Source organism: Pygocentrus nattereri, chromosome 16 (assembly GCF_015220715.1).
Source record: "Pygocentrus nattereri isolate fPygNat1 chromosome 16, fPygNat1.pri, whole genome shotgun sequence".
NCBI lineage: Eukaryota > Metazoa > Chordata > Actinopteri > Characiformes > Serrasalmidae > Pygocentrus > Pygocentrus nattereri.
In genome coordinates, this window is record NC_051226.1 from 24,943,971 (window position 1) to 24,960,008 (window position 16,038).

The window sequence follows — 16,038 nt, forward strand, 5'->3', positions numbered from 1 at the left end:
ATTGTCATTTAATTGGTAGGCGTTGCTGTTTAGATTTGTTTGAGCGTGAATACCCAACAGCCCACAGAGAATCTCAGCCCAAAGTTATGTGCAAAATTATGGGTATTCAGTGCACGTTCAAAATGTTTTCTTTTTCTTCTTTTTGAATTAATTGGATTGTCTGTTGAAATTAAAATTAATATACAGTCTAAATTAAAGGGGTAGTTCATGAAAGTATGGGATGGGCTAGACACTGGGGCATTGGAGGTTCCGGTAGAAGTCAAAGTTGGATTAGAATAAGATGTACAAAGAAAATGAAAATAAACTGAAATATATCCCATTTTAATTGAAGTTAATTACATTAACACATTATGAATACATTTTAGACATGGTGATCAAACTTTTAGTAGGAGTTTTATTATACAAAGTAGTTGGGAAAAGGGAACTACAACTTTTGGGTTTTTCAGTCATATCCGATCTCTCTACTTTGAGAGCTCTATTTGTAAATGACCCACATGCTCACACATATGGCTTTCACCATCTGTAGCTACTGCTAACTCACTGCCTGCACCGGACACTAACAACAGTGATCTATGTGTGATGAGTGAAGTTACATGTAGTGTAAAAAACAACAAAAAAAAACAAACAAATGAATTCTGATTAGCTTTGCAGTTGCATGGTTCATGTAAAATGTATGCAATCTAGAACCCCATATGAAAGGGTACGACATCACGTTACCAGGTTAAAGTGGCACATATCTAGACTAGACTTTTGCCGTTTGTGTATCTTTGCAAAATGGGCATGGCCAACATAGGTCTGGAAGACTTAGGCAAAACAATAAACTCACCAACCATAAACATAATGACACCACATAATGAAACCTAGCATAGACCACATAGCTGGTCACCAATAAAATTAATACGTGCCCTGGTGCTGGTATGCTGGTCAGCAGCACAGAAAGTTGATAGGCTGATCACCAGCAAAACCAGCATATGTTGTGTTTCAGATGCTTGTATGCTGGTCAACCAACATGAACATGCTGGATGACCAGGCTAAAACAGCACCTGACCAGTACAAGACCTGCTTGGGCTATCAAGGAAGGCAAGCTGGTCTGTGCTGTTTTTTTCAGCAGGAACAGAAGGCAGCATAATGGTAACTTTAATATACTGTTTCGTAGCTAATAGGTAACTAATTAGGATGAATACATATTGCTACATTGACATTTGTGTAACTACTATCAAGTACCAAGGACTACTATTTAATTACTCAGTAGGTAATAGGAACTAATGATTAGGGTTGTTTACTATCAACTAAACGTCTGAGAATTACGTAGCAACTATGGTTTCTTAAAATAACTACTCACAAATTACTGGCCAGTTCAACATTAATTGCTCGATATCGGAGTCTGACAAGTTTCATGGTGAACTACTAACTAATGCAGTGTATTCCAACACTTCTAAAAGTACTGAACTACACTACACAGTGTATAGTCCCTACAATATAGGATTATATCCTCTATTATTAATCACAGAAACAGGTATCCTGTGAGGAGGCAGGAGGCATCGCATCACACTGTACTGACTGGTGTCTCTCATGTGTTTGATCAGCAGCCTTAAAAGGCTAAGGCACATCTTCATATTTGACAGAGGAAACTAAATTGCACATCATCCTACAAATAAGATGGCTACTAAAATATCACAGTATTCATTAGAGCAGTCTGCTTATCTCTCCTCTTTGAAAAGAAACACCATTTTTCCTACAGGTGCATGTGTGCCCGTGGTGTTCCTTCTGAATAGTAGTGATCTTTTCAAGTCCTCTTGAGAGCACGGTCAATTGAAGAGAGAGCTCACGGAAATACAGTACTGGGCGAAAGTTTTAGGCATCTAAGCCAATTTTTAATTTACCTCAGCAGTGAGTTTATCACAGTATACATTAGAATCAAGTCATATTCATAATTCAAATAAACATAAAAACAATAAAAAGTAACAAGAATTTCCTTGACACCTTCACAGCCACCACAGAGACTTGTTAATATCATCAATTACATCATGAGCACAATTTCCTGAAGCACTGATTGGTCAAACCAGGACTTGCTTTTTAACTACATATAATACTGAGTTTCCTCAAGGAGTGGTTTGAAAATGGTTAAACAAACACTCTAACATCCAGAAAATCACTATTTATTATTTATACATATATGTGCCTAAGACTTTTGCACAGTACTGTATATAGCTGTGTATGGGTTCTACCTTTAAATTCACTTGGTGCCAAATATTACCAAGTAATTATGTAATTACTATATGGTACATAATGAATTGGTAGATAATGGTAAATAATGAAAATGAGGTGTTGCTGTATTTTGTTAGGAGTTAAATATCTTCTGGAACAACGTTATGAAATGAAACACATGATAATTCATAATAAGTTGTTAGTGAATTCTTCATTAGGAGCTAATGATGATTAGGAACCATATTATAACAAGTATTATAAGTCAAACACTTGAATATAAGAAAAGGTACTACAAAAATATTTTTTTGAAAAAGTAAGAGTAAACAAGTTGTTTATTGAGTCTTTTTAAATTTGCGAACACTCAAAATTTGAAAAGATTCCCAAAACAGCCACCACTGAAAACAACACACCCAACCAAACTGAAATCAAAATGTGACATTACAACTAAAGGAGAAATGTCTGAGAGCTGAGACAGATCAGTGTGTACTGCTAGTCTATCAATTACACGTCTTTCTGTTTCATATCTAAGTCACATTGTTTTGCAAGACCTTTTGCATGCAGAATCTGTTAGCACAGGGAATCCCATAGAAAGTAATGTAATTACAAAAATTCGCTGTCAATGGATGTTTGACTGCACCTATGTCATAATCCATATCAGATGTATTTAAAGCTGTGTGGACACACTACTGATATTTTGAAATCAGATCGGAACTTCTTTCATATGTAGTCCTTGATCAGATCTGGTTCGTGGGAATGAGACCGTAATAACAGTGCTTAGATTGTTCTGGTTCCTCCCAAGGTTTCTTCCTCAGTTCTGAGGGAGTTTTTCCTTGCCACTGTTGCCCCTGGCTTGCCCACCGGGGGGGTTTTTGTACATTCTTACAATCCTGTTAAAACTTTGTCTTTTCCGAAATTCTGTAAAGCTGCTTTGTGACAACATCCGTTGTAAAAGTGCTATACAAATAAATTTGATTTGATTTGATTCTGAATTCATGTTTCTTACCACTGCGAATGCACACATTACCACCACCATCAAGTCACAGTTTCTTTCAGTAAATGCAGCAAAAGCTTTAGTGCATCTGGCCTTTTTTCCTCTGCTTCCCCAATCATGACAGCTGAGAGCTGTTCAGAGCTAATGATCTTCACAATGCTAGCTTGTTAATTTGTTGTTGTTGTTCAAGGCGCGTATGGATAATTCAGTTATTGATTACGATGTGCATGTGGGCAGAAGGCAGGAAACACCCAGGACAGATTACTATCTAAGAGAACATGCAAACTCCACACAGAAGCTGGGGAATCAAGCCCAGGTCGTTCTTGCTGCAACAGCGATACCCAGTGATATCCGTTGCAGCCCTATAAAGACTATGTTAAAATAAATGGTTTCATCGAGTGCATCATAAATTCATGCTAGGCATTAACCTCTACTTGTCTCAGAGCCCAACAAACTGCATTGCTTCTCGTATGCCCACTGGACCTAAAGGTGCAAAGCTGGATAGGAAATCTCTTGTATAGGAACACTTTAAAAATCAGATGTTAGAAAAAAAATCTCAGAATTTGTGATAAGAGGCTGTTGTACCATAGCGGCAAGACAAGCTCAGTGATTTGTCTCAAATGTGTTATATAGTTGTCCTACCTTTTTTGATCAAGCAGTTTGACAGCAGATTTGAAATGTGACAGCACAAACAGCAGATCTATTTATTTAGAGTAGCCATAAAACACTAAAATATGGTCACCCAGGTTTATTGACAAAATCACAATCGTGAAAAACAAGTTTTCCACTGTATTAAAGAAAAGTCTCTTCTGCATACTGTTAGTACAGTGCAGGACACATGAGAACCACTTTAAATATAAACTGAACCACTGGTTCTTCTATGGCTTTGTCCTCAGGAACAGATTTGTTTTTAACTGTGTAGATCACTCTGTTCTGACATTCTTCTTTTTTTGTCTATTCACTTGTTTGGCTTCTCCTGAGGTTTCTGTATGTCACAAAGCCAGATTCCTGGGTTAGCAAGCTATTTCCTGATAGCGCCGGTTCGAGGAGGACAAAGTTGCTTTGTGTTCTACTGAAGGCCTTAGATTGAGCCACTTAGCTCGCTAACCCATGAATCCAGCTTCGCTGTATGGCCCCACAGGAGGCTCTGTGATTGAAATCTTTTTTGACATCAAGTGTCCAGAGGCAGCTATTTGCACTTAATCCCTCAGCATGGCTCGATTTGGCCTTGGGTTCATCCTGTAACTGATACTGAACCATTCTCACTTCAGCTACCTTAGCAACTAGCAGGCCTTTCAATCATCACATGCAAGTAACTAAAAATCTATTGGGACAACAGGATTGTGAAATATGCACAGTGCTCAGTGATCATCTGAAGAAAACAAAAAGCAGTGTGGCCTATTTTAAGTGACCTGGGGTTTGTCATTTTTGTGTGTGATTTATGCATGTTCATCATGCATTATGAAGCTGAGGAAAAAATTTAAAGCTGGGTTTCTCCCACGAGCAGGGCACTGATGGGACATCGTCAGAAATGAGGGCCAGAGCAAAGCAGGCCTATCTCCCTCCCTCCTGTTAGGAACGCAGCGGACCAGAACAGCAGAAAGTGTTCTTTAGTGTGCCCTGTTTTCTATCTCTCTTTCTCTCTGTCTCCCCTCCTTATACTCATTAAGTCCTCTTCAGCATACGCTGTCATAAAGTTTGCCTTTACTTTTGAAAGTTTCAAATCATTATTTTCAATAATGCACATTGAGCTGCCAGTTTATTAGGTCCATCTGCCGTGTAGCTACACCTATTTGTCTTAATATACAGTACTGTCCACAGACCAGAGACTATTTAATTTTCAGATGACCGTTAAGTACAATTTTTCAGTGCTAGGAAAACAGAAAAGACAGAAAAGGCTAAACCAACTAAATTTAAAATATTTTTTCAGTATTTAGTTTGCGCACTTTTCAGTTTTCAGAGAAAACTACAGAGATATTGTTCCACATCTTTAGTATAATCTTAGACTTGTTTCATACATACTTCATATACAATGCAAAAGCATCACAGCAGAGTTACTGCTAAAGCTTGCACTCACTGCCGATTCAAACATGGACCATTCTGTCGAATTGCAAATGTGTCCAAAAGTCTAAAAGTCAGTATGCAGCAGCTAGAAATGTCGCTACCAAAATTTCTGTACATTTTCTTCAATTGAGTAAATTTTTTTTGTGTGTGTTTCAATGAAGAATATTATGTTTTTATGTGTATACAGCCATTCAAGCTGTGTTTTACTAGTCATGTACTGGCCAGTGTTTTTGAGTACTGCTCAAAATTAGCTAAAATTTTCACCAAAAAAAAAAAAAATTGGTGGCATGATGATTGTTTCGTTAGTCACTAAATGGATTGTTCAGACATTTCTTTTAAGAAATATAATTAAGGTGTAGAGTTTAATTTAGTTTAAAGTCCAAGTCAGCATGAAGTATGAAGATTCACAAACGAGTGGTACAACTAGAAAGTTCTACTGACATTTTTACAAATAAATAAACAGTCAAATCAGTCACTTTATAATATAAAATATAATTCATAAAAGAGCATGGTACATTTGTTTACTCTAAACAGCATTCTGACTTCAGATGGGGCAGTCATTTCAAGCCTGGTAGACCAACTGGGAAATCTCTATGTAGCACGGAATGTTTAACTAGTATTTCAGTTGTTAACATCCTGAATTTAAAAATGTGTTTTTGAAGTATTTATTTGGGATTTTGTTTAATTTTACTTATTTTTACAGTTTTTTACTGTATTTTACAATACTGAAAAAATCAGCACCCCGTCTGTTCTATAAATACCACGCTGCATCTGAAATGCTCTACCACTCTGCCTGTGCAGGCTGTGTGAAAACTCTGACCTGTTAACATGAACGCCAAAATGAGAAGCAAGACATTCACGACATTGAAAGAGTGGAGCTTGATTTTCTCTCAAAGCTCAATGTTTTAAATACTGTTTATCTGATGGTGTCATGCATTCTGCCAGTCCTCAGATGGACAAGAGCTGCATTCCCCGAATCCACTGGGGAATCAAGAGGTGGAACTATTTCCCTCGCTTTTACAAATCGAACTCCATTACCCAGACTCCTCAGCAAAGTCACATGACTCCAGAATGGTCCTCATCCTATCACTGTTCAAATTCACCTGATTACTAAATATCTTTAGCTGTGTATTTGTCATATGACTTGTTAGATTAGTATATAAGCCCAGGCTTTAACTAAGACTAGTTGCAAGGTGTTGCTTTCCCTCTGAAACTGCTGAGCATTTTCTTTACTGGTGTTTATCATGTTACTGACCTTCTGCTTGTTTTTTCATTGACTCTGTTTTTTTGGATGTGCCCTTTTGTACTTCTGCCTGGTTTGTTGGATTCATGTTCTTAACCCACCACTTGTTTTGTGGACTCCGATCGGATTTGCCCGTTCACTTCACTTGTGTTTTCTAACTGCGAGTGTCTGCTTTCTGATCACACGTTACAGATGGTGACAGTTTTGATGGTCTACCAGTCTTGTGTGGTTGTTAGGAGTCACATTTTCTCAACACTTTTGGAAAAAAAAATTTTCCCTTTTGGATTCCTTTGACTTTAAACTTCCTTATGCAAATGGATTATTTAATTAATCTACTCAGAAATATGTCCTGAAAAAATGAATTACTTGTACTTAACTTTGCATGTTTATAGTTACTGACTGTAGCCCATCTATTGCAGCCAGCCTCTGCTCTCTCAATCAGTGGAAACAGTCTGCTAGTACTTGAACCATATTATACTAGAAAACAAAATGACAATCACCATCATGCTCAGATGTTATGGAACAGAAACATTCATTTGAAATATGTATAAGTTATTTCTTTAATCTGTGTGGGTACACTGATTGATCACAGGTCTAATCAAACACAGACAAATAAGGTCCGATTTTAAGATGAAACTTGATACATTTTCTGTCTGTGTTGTCACTGTATTGTGACCAGTCAACGTCATGATGCACTCTGTGTCATTTCTGAATGTTCTGAAGTTGATCGTGCCACTAATCCAGAACTCACTCGAGATTAGACACTAAATTAAAGGTAGTGTTGTTTGTTCATCATACAAGGAACACGTATCCTTAATTTCTCTATAATCTCTATATGCTCTCATGTTATCATGCATATGCATTTAATTTAGGCTTATTCTTTTTACTTTGATGGATAATTCATTGGGAACATGGCTGAACTATGTTTTAAGCATTTGTAGACTACTTAGTATACACAGAATTCTTGGAATAAATACACAGGTTATTCATGGAATCATCAATTTGTTTTACTGATGAATTACATTGCTTAGCAGAAGAGTTGTTTACCTTGATTACTATTAACAACAAATCATTTTTTTATTTGTCCACTGCATTTTATTGTGCTGTATTTTATATTGTCGCAGCCTTTTGTACGTTATCACTTTTATTTGCTAGTGCTGCTGTCTCTTCAGGAGATCACACAGCTGCGGGCAGGCATTCTCCTGAGTAGTTTGTTTCTACACAGTAAGTCAAGATTGTCCAATCTTATCCACAAAGGGCTGGTGTGGCTGCAGATATTCATTCAAATAAAGCACAGGAGCACACCTGATTCCACTGGTTTAATCAGTTGGTCTCAGTCTCTCAATAGCTGATCATGTGAGCTCCTGATTTGTTAGAATAAATGTTGGAACCTGCGGCTACACCAGCTCATGGTATATAAGATTGGACACAGCTGTACTAAATAATGCAAGATTTTGGCTGTGTATGTACAGTAAGCCTTTGGCTTCTTCACCTGTAAAGCAAAACGTGAAGCAAACTAGGGCCATTTGATTTTCACAAGTCATAAATTAAACGGATTGCAAAATGATCCACAAATGAACAACTGTACTGAGACCACCCTGGATGGTGATTTGAGTGGAGTCTGTTTAGAGTTGTCTGAGTTTGATGTGTTCGCATATGCACAAAAAACACAACTCAGAAGTCTGAGATCAATGTAAATGTCAAAGCAGCCCATAGTCTAGCTTAGTATTTATGTCTTACCTCCAAACTCCCAAATGTCACTGGATCAACAACATATCCAGGATGCTTTCATTCATCTTATTTATCATATTACTTGAGAGCTGACTGTCAGTAACTGAAGGTCATAGCTGTAGTTACAGTATAGTGGTTTAGCCCAATTGACTGCCCAATGTCAACGTTTCAGTTCATGGATGAACCATGAACTGAGCTGCAGTAAAGATCTTCATGTAAATGTCAGTACATTAAACTTTGTGTTTAATGTACAAACTAGAGAACAAACTAGAGAACAGAGGTTTTTCTGCTATACACTGATTTTTCTCTAATGGAAAAGGGCCATTTATCTGACATGTAAATATGACCATCACACAGTGGTGGACAAAGTACATAAACCATGTACAAAAAGTACAAAAGTGTGTGCCTCCAAATGTACTTAAGTATCAAAAGTAAAAGTACTAAAAGATTAATTAGGACTCTAATGTCCTGTTACTATTTTTGTAACAGGACTCTTGCTTTATGAACTCATTTTAGGTGAAAATACTCTGTCACTCATTTTTAAACACACATAAGCCAAAAGGAGCAACAGATTTCACATAATGTAGTGGAGTAAAAAAATGGAAATACTTCAGTAAAGAACAGATACATGAAAAAAGTACTTAAGTACAGGAATAAATTACACTTACTTAGTTACTGTCCACCACTGCTATCACAGAACACTTAACTACCATGGAGTAGCAGTTGGCAAATGCATAGCACACTTACTACTGGTTTCAAACAAAATTCAGGAATAACTAACTAAAACCATGAATGTTGAATAGCGCTCTCTCCAAAAGGCTTATCTATAGAGACGCAACTGCTTGACAAACAAATGTTTGGACTAATTAAACCAGTGCACAGAAGGGACCACAGGATCACTGTTGGCTAGAAGGTACTGCTAATGAAGGGCTAAAGACTAATGCAAGCTGTGTGTGGAAAAGGATGAGCTATCATCTCAAAGTGAAAAGGTCATTTGTAATTATGTGCAAATGATTCTGATTTGATGAGTATTTGAAGTTCATAGGTTTCAACTAATTTGTAGGATGCTGAGAAAGCTTTATAGCACTGAGAATGAAGTCATCCAGAATGTATTGTACTTGAGGCATGAAATCTCAAGGCTGATATAAATTGCTATAAATAAAATACTATAAACAGTGTAGTATTAATAAAAAATGTCTTCTTGTTCCCAAAGCTTGAAATCTAAAATAATCCAAAAATGTAATGTGTAATAGTCATGTAATGTGTCAATCTACACTGTATAAATTAACACTGAATAAAAAAGTAACTGTTATTGATATGTCAGGTGATTCCAAACAGTTTGAACTCCATCTCTGAAAGCTCTGCAGCTGCTGAGTCCCATTGATCAGGCCTCGCTGAGGATGCTTAATTACTTGGTGTGAAACAAATTACAGCGCTCTGCAGGACCCTTTGGATCCAGAGAGAGGGCAGCCCCCTCCCCCAGAGCCGGGAGTGCCATCGCTCATCCAGAGGGCATCAGCGCAGGATATTATTAGCTTTCGTTCTATAAGACAGCAACGCACCGAGCACTGCATGGTCAGAGCGCCATGCTAGCAGGCCCAGCGTGAATGCGTGATGTGGCATTTTATTGTCATTTAGTGTGGAGCTTGTTCATAGAACGGCAAAGCAATGTTAAGGCCACAATCAGAGATTTAGAAATCCAAATTGTGTGAAATTAATGGTCCATTGCAGCTGAAGATTATACCTTTTAAATGTCCAACTTCAAAACTACATCAGTGTGAGGTAAATTTTTTTTTGAGGTTTAATTATATAAATAGTAAACAATTACATATAACCAATCAAATAAAACAAGTTAATGTTGCTTTCATTTTTGCCAATTTTTTGACATTGAAACAAACCAAAAAAGTCAGAGCAAAACCTTTCGATACAGAACATAACTTGAATGTAAATGTAGTTCATTATGTACCTATGTAATTATGCAGTTCCACTCATTGCTAGACCTAACTGTGAAATTTAGAACACTAATTATCTGCGTATTTTAGAACAACAAAATGCTATTAGCCTTCATCCTTGTATATTTTCTGAAATTTCGGGCTCTGTGTTAGTCGAACACTTCTTAACTGCGCCTTTAAGTAAGACTTTCATAAACATCAAGTTTAGGCTATGTTGTTGGTGCACTGATGAATAAAATATGGCCTTGCTGCATTTCGGTTAGATGAGGCTTTAATGAACACTTTGAAGTGTTTATTAGGCTCAATTTGCATGCCCATTAACTTTGGATGAGGCAAAGCTAAACTGTTAGAAAGCAATTATTGATATACATGCCAACATATTATGACACTCTGCAAATTACATGCATGGTCAGCATCTGGAAGTTATGAGTCTAGCAGAATGTTTTAGGAGTGAGAATGGATCAGTGCACATGTTTGACGTTCTCTCACACAAAATGGAGCATTTACTTCACCCCTATAAAATAAACCCCTGAAACACTTAGTCTGGCTTTATAGTATATAGTAATATGGAGACGCTTTAATGCAGCTAGTTGCAACTGCATGTGTAACTGGACAGTTACACTAAGAAATGAAAAAATAAACGCAAATCATATGCAACTTCAAATGTTCAAATATTTTTCATATAACCCATTGTAATGTGTTGGCTGTATAAAGTCATGTGTGGTGTGTTATTTGACCTTCATTTTTAAATGCCTAGCTAGATTTTACTATAATCTAGGGGGCTGTCATGGGCTGGAGGTTAGGGAACCAGCCTTGCGGATGGGTAGGGCTTCTTAACGCTCCGGGCAAGGAGCTCACTGCCCCCTAGTGTGTGTCCATTAGTGTGTTTGTGGTGTTTCACTGCACGGATGGGTTAGATTGCAGAGGTGAAATTTCCCCATTGTGGGACTAATAAGGGTCACTTAATCTTAATCTTAATAAGGCTGGCCAGTAAAGCAGAACAAATGCTGGGAATGTTAAGTCACGTTAACATTCGCTGGCTGACTGGCAAACTAGCTGGTTAAGCTATCTGGCTACCAGCAATGTTTTTCCAAAAGAATTATATATATATTATACATGATGTGTCAATCGAAATCTGTCATTCGAATGGATGGTTTGACGTAGTCACATGGTGATCAGTTGTTTAATGTGAGAAGATAGCAGCTGTTGTGGCTGAGTTTCAAATACGTTTCTCATGAGTTGCAGCTGGTTTTACATTATGTATCGTAAAGCTAGCATAACCCATCAGTGTGTCCACGCTTGCATTTCTCTTTCTTGTCATTACATCCCATATGACATAGATACTGAAAAGTTCATGGGAGTTACTGGATAATACACCTTGACATTTAATTGATTAAGCTTCAAGTCTTAGAGGTTAATACTAAAAATAAATGCTGATATGAAATCATGGGAACACAATAGACTGTCCCACCAGTGAGGCGTTACTGAGTCAGCTGAGAGAGTCTTTTCCTGGGCTTTTTATTATCTTGTTTTTTCATGTCTGTGGAAATAGCGGAAGGCTGAGAAGTGACATGGCCGACAGGGATAGAGTCAACATGGTGACTTTCATATTTCTTTCCTTCCCTTAGTGCCACAGCCATAAACACGAGGGCCTTGGCGTCGGCTTCCTGCTGCATTCCATTTTTCATATTCTAATCCGCAGCAAATATCCCTGAGAGCAGATAGCATCTCATATAAATGATTGTGGTAGTATGAGGCGTGAAATACATAGATGCCCAAAAAGCCAACGCCACTGTCAAAGCCCTGCAAATCTAAGCATGGATTATCTACACCTGTAATAAACATAATCTCCTTTAATATCATGTTTATCTTCAGACTGGGAGGGAGAACGGTGTGGATGTTTTTGATGTGCCCTCGACAACTGGCTGCATGATTAAAAGCTCCACCGCTCTTTTTTTTTTTCTGTCTCTCAATCAAGGATGGCCGTCGGAAGGGAACTGGGCAGAGAAAAACAAGACGTGGACGCAGAAAGCCGTGCCAATTGCGTCTATGTGTTGGATAAATCAAATCTGACGGGCTAGGCCTCGTTAGGCATCCTTGGTTGACAAAAGCCCACCTGATATCACCTCCAGTTCTCACAGTAGCCGTGACAGCTGACAGCAAAGAATAACCGAATCAGCAGAGCTACGGGCTCTGCTCCAGGACTTCAGCTTTTTTTTTTTTCTTTCGTATGAAGCCTGGCATGGAAAAGAAAATGGGAAAAAAGACATAATGTAGGATGGAAATATATTGGACCTACATTTAGACATATTTTCCTCATAAACAGATGCACACAGCAGCAAAGAATAAGTGAAAGATAATAGCCTTAGGGGGGACTTTTTTGTCTGTGTTTGTGAATTTTAGCTTAAAAAGACAATATCAGACACAATATTTGGCACTGTTTGTTAACAGAGCGATCACATACAGATGCTACATTGCTCCTGAGCAAAACAGATACCATCTGCCAATGGCAACACATCCAATAAAAGGATGTGTAACTAAGGATCATGTTCAGACAGACAGAAATATAGTAACTGTATTAATCCTGAAGGAAATTACCAACAAGAAGGACTATGCAAATCACAGATAGTCATATAAAAGTTTCCATCCAACTCTCGCACTTAAATTTAGAAAATATGCATAAAACACCTGGATAGAAAATTTCTAAATGTTGCAAAAGATGTTTTATGCTTGAGTATAGAGGAAGAGTTGTTTTATTTGGTTTTCAGTAGAGGAGAAATGCAAAAAAACACAATGGAAACAGATTTCTTGAACAAAGCCAGCAGTATGTTTCAAAGAAGACCAAGGAAAAGTGGCCAAAACAATGTGAAGGTTTGTGGTTTGTGTTTGTATGATGTGGTGTACACTGCATGCGGATCATGACTCCTAATCAGGGTCTCAGTTGACTGTGACTGGTCCTAATTACCATGTCATTTGTTCTGAGATCTGACTGTGATTTGTCCTAATCACTGCCTCATTTTGTTCTGAAACCTCCCCCTGACTGCAGTTGATCCACTGCCCACAGCAACCTACATGTAATGCTGAGTTATAATTTTTTAAAATTAAGCTTCTGACAGCATGTTAGTTTGATTTTATTTATTTTTTAATCATTTGAAGCACATTGCTTAAATACTGATGTTGCAGGAATGAAAGTCCCATGTTTGGCCATGGTTGGGATGTAACAGAATACAAGAGTTGGGAATACTGATTCAGAATAAAGACAACACGTATATTCAGTCAGTTACATTTTGTAAAGGCATTTTTCAGAATAGTTCCTTTTTACATTTGTATGAGAAGACCTTTAGAACACAATATTTAAAAAATACCATCACTGAAAGAAACACTGTCAATCAGCACTACTGTTACTCTACAAAAGAACTCAGAAAATGGCTTCTTTACAAACACTGAAGCCTGAGTAGACTGATAAATCACTGTGATGAGCCAGTTATTAATCTGAACATTGGTCTGAACTGGACAGTCTCTTCAGTAGTGCACGTTTACAAGTGATAAGCCTGGCTTTGGTATTGTACTGGACTCCTGCATGCATTTTGGCACGTTACATACATAGGCTATCATTAACTGAAAATCTGCCTGCTTTATAGTCAGATTTGCCAGATTTGTTATTGGGATGTGGCGAATCATTGGTTTAGGTCACAAAAAGGCAGTGGGATTATGGGAGCATCAATAGACTGAAGCAAATGAACAGACACAAAGTAACATTGAGTATGTCGTATTTCATTTATTTTATTTATTCAAATAATTACATTTTCCATTAACCATACCTGGAGAGTTACATTACCAAGATTGTCACTAGTAACAAGCAAGGAACTGTGTGAATTATACAAAAATTACAGAGTTTTTTTCCATGTCCTTTATGAAGATGCATCTTGAATATGCTACCTTTTTAAGTATTGTAATGGAATATGTTGCTGAATAAGTTTTAGAGAGTGTTTTTAGTTGTGGTTTCTTTAGTAGCGATACTGTGAAGGTGTAGGAACAAACTCTTCGGTGACACCCGTCTCTTGCATAAAAAGATGTTTATTAGCCTTGAGAGGTCGAAGTCACAAACAAGCCTTCGCGAAACAGCTTGGAGAGAAGAGCCAATAGTCTCTGCCACATACATTTCAGCTCCTGGTTTTATACCTGCTGTGGACATCTGTTTATACCTGCAGCCCACATCTGGTTTCTGTTAAGACAGCCTCAGTTCGATGTATGGCTCCTCTCAAGCCATATTAGATATTTAACATACATTCTCTCCAGAATGGCCCTGGTCATCTAATCCCATATATGGCATTGTTATCATTCAGGGGGCCCCTTTCCTGTCCAGATGCCTCCTGCATCAACTTGACTGAAACACCGTGGCCCCACAGAGTAAACTCAACCAGGATCTAAATAGTATAACAACCAATATAATAGAAATTAATGTTACGACTATAGAATTAATAAGATCAAATTCACCACATAGTATTAAGCCATTGTTACTTTTTCAAAGCATTTTGCCAAACCCTTTGTTTTGCTGTCCAAACTGTTTGCCCAGGTGGATTATGCAGGGGTTGGTGAGCAAAGGCAAATGGAATCGTGACTTCAGCTTTGATTAGATAGGTCACTGGGTGCAATGGGTGCCTGACAAATGTTAAAGCTATGGCCTTGAACAGTTTACAGATGGCTGTCAAAACTGCTCTACCAAGAGCTAACAAATCGTGCCATATGGAATTAGAGTGCCACATGGAATCGTGAATAATATATTGAATGACTAAATTTACGTTGTAGATATTAAAACCCTTGCTTCCTATCACCACTGTTGAGAAACTGACTAATAAACTCCAAGTGGCTTTGTTTATGTCTCAACCATTGAAAGATCTGTACATTTTGAGGGTGGAATCCCTCTTTAAACAGCACCAACAGGGGAATTTTTAAAATGTGCAGGTGGATACTGTACCTTTGTGCCTCATTTCAGATGGGAAAATGGTCAGAATAAGTTTAACTACATAAATACTGACTGCACTATGCTGTTCACTGTTCGCTCATGCTATACAGCTGAGAACCATTCTGTTCATGAGCCATCCATGTCTAATTCATGTTTGATTAATTTTTTGTCACATGGAAAGCAAATGAGATGTGAACCATTCTCATATTTCATGTGCACATGAGCCATGTGCTATCTTTTTGGCCCACCTCTTTTTGGCGCCTGGGGTATCCATTTTCCTCATATCTGTCTTACTGGATAGACACTGTCCCCCTGCTTTTAATTGTCAGTTCTGGCTGGAGGGAACATGCAGGCAGGGACTGGCTCATTGAATTATAGACACCAGCCTTTACTCCTCTGCCTGCAGCTACAGAGTTGTAATACCGAGATGAGGGCCAGCAACTCTGACTGCTATCGCTGACCTGGCCCACAGCGTTTGCTGAATGTGCTAGAACAGATACATTGCTGTGCAGAAGTTTGGAAGCACTTGTCACATTAATAACCATTGCTATTATGTTCATAACTTAGACTTAGATCTAGATATTAGACTTATAGATAGGCAAGATGCTATAATTATGGCCTCTGTTCTTTTTCTGAAATTTCTTTATGAAATCACCCAAATCAGAATAGCAGAATCATTTTATACATTAATGTGCAACAACACTGGTTTAGTATCCTGTATTACTGAACATGATATTCCGGAGTGATTCCTTGCTTTTGAGTGGTGGTGTATCATAGGAAAATTCATCTTCATGCTAGTTATTGGCCCTCTCTGTAACTAGCAATTTAAAAAGTCTTGATTTTTTAGATGATCCTACAAATTATTTTAAACCCACACTGTTGT